This window comes from Pseudophryne corroboree, chromosome 8 (assembly GCF_028390025.1).
Source record: "Pseudophryne corroboree isolate aPseCor3 chromosome 8, aPseCor3.hap2, whole genome shotgun sequence".
NCBI lineage: Eukaryota > Metazoa > Chordata > Amphibia > Anura > Myobatrachidae > Pseudophryne > Pseudophryne corroboree.
In genome coordinates, this window is record NC_086451.1 from 220,537,418 (window position 1) to 220,546,166 (window position 8,749).

Genomic DNA, 8,749 nt, shown 5'->3' on the forward strand with positions numbered 1-8,749 from the left:
CCTCTCCTCCCCTGATCTCTCCATGGCTCTCCTCACGACTCCTCCCTCTCCTTCAAACCACACATTCAGCACCTCTCACAAACCTGTCATTTTCATCTCAAAAACATTTCCAGGATCAGACCTTTTCTAACCCAGGATGCCACTAAGATCATTATTCGTTCACTGATTATTTCCAGACTGGACTACTGTAATCTCCTCCTAACTGGCCTCTCCGACAATTACCTCTCTCCACTCCAATCTATCCTCAATGCTTCTGCCTGGCTCATCTACCTCACCAAACGCACTACGTCCACCTTCCCTCTCCTACAAGCCCTTCACTTGCTTCCCTTCCCTTTCAGAATCCAATTCAAACTTCTCACACTCACTTACAAAGCACTCACCCACTCCTCTCCCATTTACATCTCTGACCTTATCTCCCTTTACTCTTCCACCCATCCTCTTCGCTCTGCTAATGCACGCCGACTCTCCTGTCTTCTGATTACTTCCTCCCATTCCTATCTCCAAGATTTTTCACGTGCTGCTCCCTTTCTCTGGAATTCTTTACCTCTCCCCCTCAGACTCTCCACCTCTCTACAAAACTTCAAACGGGCTCTTAAAACCCACTTCTTTACCAAACCCAGCCAAATCTCATCCTAACCCTCTGTTCCACGCTCTCTATGTACCCCATCTGTGTCACCCATGTCTACCCCTCCCCTTAGAATGTAAGCTCTCACGAGTAGGGCCCTCTTTCCTCATGTGCTTATCCTTTTCTTACTTTAATAATCCTCACTACCCAAATCCTGCAGTTTTTTGGCCACCTTGGAACTTATCTCTATGTCATTTACTTGTGTAGTTATGGTTAGTTACCTTGTACTTTTCCTATATTGTCTTCAACTGTAAGTCACTGTTTTCCTGCTTTGATTATGTGCATATGTACTCTGTATTTAGGCGCTGCGGAACACTTGTGGCACCATATAAATAGAGAATAATAATAATGTATATCGCTCCTTCCTTCCACACGCTCCATGGTCTGTCTCTCTCCAATAACTCCATGCTGATTGCTCTATCACCCCATCCCAAAGTCGTGTATCCCTTCACCAATTCACTGTTACTCTGGGATGAGACTCACCTGTGCTGTACTCCCCAGTATCCAAATCTGAACACCGCACAGCCAGGGCCGTCTTAACAGCAGTGTGGGCCCCTGGGCACAGAAATGCACTGGAGCCCCTACCCATCCTCCAGCTGTAAAGGTGGGGGGGTGCTATCATTGGCAGCTTTGATGTCCATGGGTGGTAGGGGGTGTTCTGTTTTCCTCTCAGCATGTAGGACTTGGAGTAGTAACTTCTGCTAATTACTCTTTTACTGCACAGATAGGGTAGGAGGGAGAGCACTAAACTGTAGAAGGGGGCATTGGACTGAATGAAGGGGCCCTGGTGCATGACTTCCAGAGTGGTATGTTGTGTTTAATATGTAGGGGAGGGGTCGATAGTGGAGTGGGTTTAATATTCATCATTTTCTGGTGAGAATGCAGCTTGCTTGACTGCAGATATCTCTAGTTCCTGGAAAAAGATTTCTTAGCTTTGAATGGGGTAAAACACTAGAGAGTCCCACCTTTTAGGAGGTACTGGGGACTTGGGGATCAGATTTCAGGAGCCAGAGCAATCCATCAACAAATATATAAAACTGCATACCAGGCGTGTGGAGCTGGCGCAGGGACCAGTTGCTGGAAGGCTGATATCTCTGGTTCTGGGCATAGTAGACACAATCTGCCAGTGTCCACCGAAAGGGGAGAGTCCCAGCTTTTGGAGTATACCCTCAGAAAATCTCTAAGTCAGACAGAGTCCAAGAGATCTGGCTGGTAAGAGCAATTAACGGGCTTGGATGGGGACCACTGCTTTGAAGTCAGATATCTCTGGTTCCCTAGGGCCTATTTTCAAAAATCTGATACCCCTGAAAAGAGGGGACCTTCAGCTATCAGCCCTTATACTCCTGGGGTAGCAAGAAAAATTTACCAAGAAATGGATGATCGGGCGCTAGTAGGTGCTGTGTCTCTAATGCTGCTGCTATACCGTTAGGGGTAGTCACACCCAAACCATAATTTACAAAAAGGAAACAACAAAAATAGCAGCGCTAATGTGATACTGAGTAAAATATAATGAGAAGGATTGAGTGATAAATTGTTCACATTTAATGAAATATAAAATTAGCCCTCATTAAAACTATATGCACAAATTCAAAAAATTAATAACAATAAAAACAGAAAATATGGGTCAGATGCTGTGACTGCCTATATCTATGTCATCCGTTCCTATTAAATGTATACTGGACTGCAGAGCAGATGGAGATGGACTGACGGCACAGTCTCACCAATTAACTTTTTCCAAGCTGCTAGAGGAGTAGTCCCTTAAGAGTGTCTTTGATATTTTACTCAAAACCAGCCAGGTTTGGGATCCTCATGCTGTCACGGTGTCCTCTTTATGAAGTAAAGAGTTGGTGGTGCTCCGGATGTAAATGGTCACCTCACTTTTTCTGCAGGTAACAAAGTCCAGTGATTGGTCCGGATACAGTTCGGCAGTAAAACCAGCGTGAATTTTGACCCAGATAGCCCCTGACGCGTTTCGCTGCAGGCACTGCAGCTTTATCAAAGGTAGTTTAGGCAAGTAGACTGACCAGATATTTATACCCTTGGTAATTACCAAACAATCTACAGCTGTTCACTCAATCCTTCCATTCATTAAAAATACTCATCATAACAATCATGTTTCACCTTCTACAAACTCTAAATTTAATCCTAGGACAGACTCGGATAACTAGAATTAGTTTTTTTTAAATTCAAACAGAAAAAACCTGAATTCTAATATTAGAATATACATATCCTCACATTACTTCCGGGTCACGGGGGGCACATAGTCAAATTATACATAACAATTCCCAGCATATGCCTTGAGTGATCTATATATAAAGTCACTCTTTCAGTTATATGCACAATATTATATTGATAGACAAAGCAGGGGACAAAAACTTATAAAATATAGATAAAATTTGTATCTTCAATACTAACTTCCGGGTTAACGATATTCTGTTACTTCCGCTGTTCCACCATTCAGCTTGGGGAGGGGGAATCATCTTCCCACGTCCTCCGTCCTTCCAGTCACGTGACCGTCGCTTCCCTAATGGAAATAGGGAGTTCGGTCTCGTTCGTAACGTCAGGGCGGTTCCGGACGTAAGCAACGTGGCCTAATGACCTCATCTAGTTGGCATGGTAACCAACAGCCAACTAGATGTTATATACAATCCAATTGATAGACTTATCATTCTAAGGATACAATTAAACCACACTTTCTTTGATCAATAAAACTGTATATCGCTTTAGCTGTTTCTACATAAAATGAGCATATATGGTGATCCATTTCTGGCTCATATATCACCATTACCATAAATAGATCATTTGATCTTTTTAGACAACCTGTCATTAGAAAACCCATCGATTTTATTGTGTCAACTGAAGTAACGAAAAAAACAAAAATTACACCGAGAACCCCAGCAATTATGCTAAATTCTATGTTTCAGCTGATACTTCTCACATATTTACTAATGACCACAAGATACCCTTTTTTTTCTCCTGAAATAGCTGTTGTTAATTCTATTTAATAATATTAACCGGAGAAAAAAAGGAGAGCGGAGTGGTGAATCATTAGCTCCATACAATTTGTTATATATTTATTATTTTTATTATTTTTAATTATTTTATGTTTCATATACTGTTCATCCTAGAGTTTTACTCCATTAAGGTAACCATTCTAATTAGGTAACCAGGACAAAAACAAATTACAATGTTAATCTGTGTCAGCAGTCAGATAATCAGGCTGCAGACTAAGGTGTATCCATCATATAGGCATGGGAACTCAATACACTGAGCCCATACGGAAAGACGGCCCTGCGCACAGCAGGTACCATGTGGCCCTCACAACCCACCAGAAGAGGCTGGCACACGGCACGTGAATCCCGGACTTTGAATCTGGTTCCATGTACCGTAACTGCCTGCAACAGAGCTGGACCTGGTAGAGCGGGCACACACTCACGCCACACATTCACTGTGTGGCTTTCTGCCCTATTTGGACAAGACTGCTCACATCCCTTCTGGACACTAAGTGGCATATACTTGGGGCCCCTCTGATCCTTGGTGCCCAGTACAGGTGTCCCCTTTGCCTCCCCCATCAACCTGATGGTAATGTGTACTTTCTTCAGTAGACTATTTTTGAAAATGCAATCGGACATGTTTTTAAAAATTACTTTTTACTATAAATGTCCTAATGGCAGTATATGCTAAATACAACAATTAGTGATTTTTCACCATAGTTCAGGTTCCCAAACATGGTCCTTAAGGCACCATAACAGTCCTGGTTTTAGGTATATCCATTCTTTGCCACTGTTGATTTAATTAGTACCTCTGTCATCTTGAGATAACCATCTGTTCTGAGCCATGGATAAACTTAAAACCTGGACCAGTGGTGTGCCTTGAAGACCGCATTTGGGAACCTCTGCCATAGTTTGAATTGCTAAATGTGTGAAGAGGAATATCAATATTTACATTACATGTTTATTATATGGAAAGAAAAGATACTCAAAAGTAAATCTACAAAAATGTATTGAAAGTACAATAATAATAACGTCAATCCATTTTTTGTTATATACCACATTACAGCCAATTATACTGACATTTTCCATCTATAAATGTACCTTTATTTTGCAAATATAGTCTATCACATTAAATATCTATTAAATAATCTTTATTCAATTCATATTAAATATAAACTAAAACATTATAGATGTTTTATTAATTTAATTACTATAAAATCAAATTATGTTTAGTCTTTTATAACTATATGCAATGCTTTTATTGTTGATGCCTTCAGGATGTACTGTAGCACGCTTCTGTTCTGCCAAGTTAGTTTATTGACGAAGTCTTCAGTTCTTCTATCATGGATGTGCTGCAAAAGGAGAACAAAAAAAGTAAATGATGAGTTACTTTCAAATACTGCCATATTGATGCCTAACCCTGTCCCTTCATAATTCACAACTCTCTTCCTAACCTACAGTAAAAAAAATGTGGTGTGTAGGTAAGCCACACTTACCGATGGTCCGTTCCTTGCTATCTCTATGCCAGCCTTAACATTCTCTCCTCTTCTCATACTGGACCCTTCAATGTTCTTTCTTGCCAAGTATTTTGTGTCGCAAAGTCTGTTGTTCAAGTGTCTGGATGGATGTGCTGCAAGGGTAGAAATCCAAAGAAAATATTTTTTTTTGTCAATTATGTTAATGTTTTTTGTTCCTAACTCTGTCCCTCTATCGTTGTCAGTTCTACTTTCCCTAACTTAGCACACCCAAAAAAAAAAGAAAAACCTAACTTGGGAGGAGTGAAAAAAATTACACAATTTACCCTTTGCAACTCCACCGTAAAGCTCAATGCCAGCCTCTGTCTTTGTATTGCAGACTGGACCTTTAGATTATTCTGTATTGCCAAGTCTTCTGTGTCGCAAAGTCTGTTGTTCAATTGTCTGGATGGACGTGCTGCAAGGGGAGAAATAAACAGAAAATATATGTTTTTTACAATGATGTCAATATTTTTTGTTCTTAACTCTGTCCCTTAATAGTTGTCAGTTCTACTTTCCCTAACTTAGCACCCCCCCCCCCCCCAAAAAAAAAAAAAGAGAAAACCTAACTTGGGGGGGGGGGGGGGGAGTAAAAAAAATTACACAATTTCCCTTTGCAACTCCACAGGAAAGCTCAATGCCAGCCTCTGTCTTTGTTTTGCAGACTGGACCCTTAGTTGATTCTGTCTTGCCAAGTCTTCAGTGTTGCAAATTCTTCTGGACAAGTGTCGTGATGTACGTGATGCTAAATGAAAAATAAAACACAAGTGAGTTTTTTACAAATCATACTTTGCTTGGTCCTAACTCTGTCCCTCTATCGTTGAAAGTTCTACTTTCCCTAACTTAGCACACCCAAAAATTTACACAATTTACCCTTTGCAACTCCACCAGAAAGCTCAATGCCAACCTCTGTCTTTGTTTTGCAGAATGGACCCTTAGTTGATTCTGTATTGCAAAGTCTTCTGTGTCGCAAAGTCTGTTGTTCAATTGTCTGGATGGACATGCTGCAAGGGGAGAAATAAGCAGAAAATATATGTTGTTTTTTTTACAATTATGCAAATGTTTTTTGTTCTTAACTCTGTCCCTTAATCACTGTCAGTTCTACTTTCCCTAACTTAGCAAACCCCCCCCCCCCCCCCAAAAAAAAAAAAAGAGAAAAACCTAACTTGGGGGGAGTCAAAAAAATTACACAATTTATTGTTTTGCAACTCCATCGGAAACTCAATACCAGCCTTTGTCTTTGTTGTGCACACTGGACCCTTAGTTGATTCTGTCGTGCCAAGTCTTCAGTGTTGCAAATTCTTCTGGTCAAGTGTCGTGATGGACGTAATCATTAATTGTTAATCGTTGTCAGTTCTACTTTCCCTAACTTAGCACACCACCCAAAAAAAAAAAAAAAAAAGCATTTATTATTATTATTATTATTATTATGGCAGATAATATACAATATATACATTTAAGAAAATAAATTGGAGTCTAGAAAGTATTTAGATTGTACCTTTAAATTATGCTGTGTCCTGCTCCTTTGGTTCTGTGTCCTGCTCCTTTGGTTCTGCATTCTTCTCCTTTGGTTCTGTGTCCTGCTCCTTTAATTCTGTGTCCTGCTACTCCTGGGCTCTGGCTTGCTCCTCATATGCTCTGTCCTGCTACTCCTGGGCTCTGTTCCATATCTCCTCATGGGCTTTGTCCAACATCTCCTGCTGGGCTCTGTTCCACATATCCTGCTGGAATATAGCCTGCTCCAATTCACCGCACCACAGACCACCGCCGCTGCTAAACATGTGATCTTACCCTGCTGCCTTTCTCTCTCCCTAGTCCCTACTGTATGCCCTTGCTTTCCCTCTGTCACTCTATAATGTGAATTTCGGCTCATACCGTGGACTATAATGTGAATTTCTGCTCATTCTGTGTGCAATAATGTGAATTTCAGCTCATACTGTTGGGTTTAATGTGAATTTTGGCTCATACTGTGTGGTATAATGGGAATTTCGGCTCATACTGTGTGGTATAATGTGAAAGGGGCACCAGTAAGGGATCCTACTATTGTGGTGCATAATGTGTATAATGGGTATATGGTGTGGTAAACTAAACTAAAGGACATGCCCCTTTTGAGTGGCCACCCCCCACTTCAAAATTTCCACTTGGGTGCTACTACTGTGGGCATTATTACTATTGTGTGACCACGCCCCTTTCTTTTTGAGACCACACCCCCTTTTTGTAAGACCACACCCCATTTTTGCAGCGCGCCGTATACCTTTAATACATGGGTGCCATGGGGAGGGGGGTGAGTTCCACCACCTCTCTAGGAACACTTTAAGCACTGGTGGCACCACTATACGTCAGGCCATACTGAACTGTTGATCTGTCATATGTAGTATGTGCAGGTATTTTATTGGTTGTATGTTGGCGCGAAGGGACATGTATTGTTTTGATTGGTGTCATCACTGCAATGTGCATAGCATTAAAGTACAATTTTTAAGTCTATGGGTAAAAAAAAAGAAAACGGAATGGATCCATGAATGCTGGATCGGACAGGGTCAGCACCCCTGTGACACCTGTCAGGACCATACAGGGAGGCTGTAATTTACGGTCCAGATCCCAGGAATGCTGGACTGGAACGGCTACCTTCAGCAAACACTGCCATTCTGGAGCTTGCCGTGCTTATCCACGTCCATCCCCGCCCGGGTGTTGATCTGTACAGGCTCGGACTGGCCTATAGGGGTACAGGGGAGACCACCGGTGGGCCCCACTGCCTGGGGACCCACCCTCTCAATTGTACATTATGAATATGTTACATTATACTGCAAAATACATGGTGTATCTTCTACAGTGCATTGCTGTTACTAATCTGGAACATTATCATGCATGCACTAGCAGTATTTCTCTATCGTCCTAAGTGGATGCTGGGGTTCCTGAAAGGACCATGGGGAATAGCGGCTCCGCAGGAGACAGGGCACAAAAAAGTAAAGCTTTACTAGGTCAGGTGGTGTGCACTGGCTCCTCCCCCTATGACCCTCCTCCAGACTCCAGTTAGATTTTGTGCCCGAACGAGAAGGGTGCAATCTAGGTGGCTCTCCTAAAGAGCTGCTTAGAGAAAGTTTAGTTTAGGTTTTTTTTTTTTTCTTTACAGTGAGTCCTGCTGGCAACAGGATCACTGCAACGTGGGACTTAGGGGGAAAGTAGTAAACTCACCTGCATGCAGAGTGGATTTGCTGCTTGGCTACTGGACACCATTAGCTCCAGAGGGATCGAACACAGGCCCAGCCGTGGAGTCCGGTCCCGGAGCCGCGCCGCCGACCCCCTTGCAGATGCTGAAGCGTGAAGAGGTCCGGAAAACGGCGGCTGAAGACTCCTCAGTCTTCATAAGGTAGCGCACAGCACTGCAGCTGTGCGCCATTTTCCTCTCAGCACACTTCACTGGGCAGTCACTGAGGGTGCAGAGCGCTGGGGGGGGGCGCTCTGAGAGGCAAATATAAACCTTATACAAGGCTAAAAATACCTCACATATAGCCCATAGGGGCTATATGGAGATATTTAACCCCTGCCTGACTGGAAAAATAGCGGGAGAAGAACCCGCCGAAAAAGGGGCGGGGCCTATCTCCTCAGCACACGGCGCC

The 8,749-nt window shown here is 42.5% G+C and overlaps 1 long non-coding RNA gene across 1 annotated transcript; it reads left to right on the forward strand.

Moving 5' to 3' along the window:
- Positions 1 to 4,896: 4,896 nt before the first annotated feature.
- Positions 4,897 to 6,543, forward strand: LOC134947630 (uncharacterized). Its single transcript, XR_010182663.1, has 3 exons — positions 4,897 to 4,992; positions 5,797 to 5,899; positions 6,059 to 6,543. It is a non-coding gene; the product is annotated as an uncharacterized LOC134947630 (long non-coding RNA).
- The last annotated feature ends 2,206 nt before the right edge of the window (positions 6,544 to 8,749 follow it).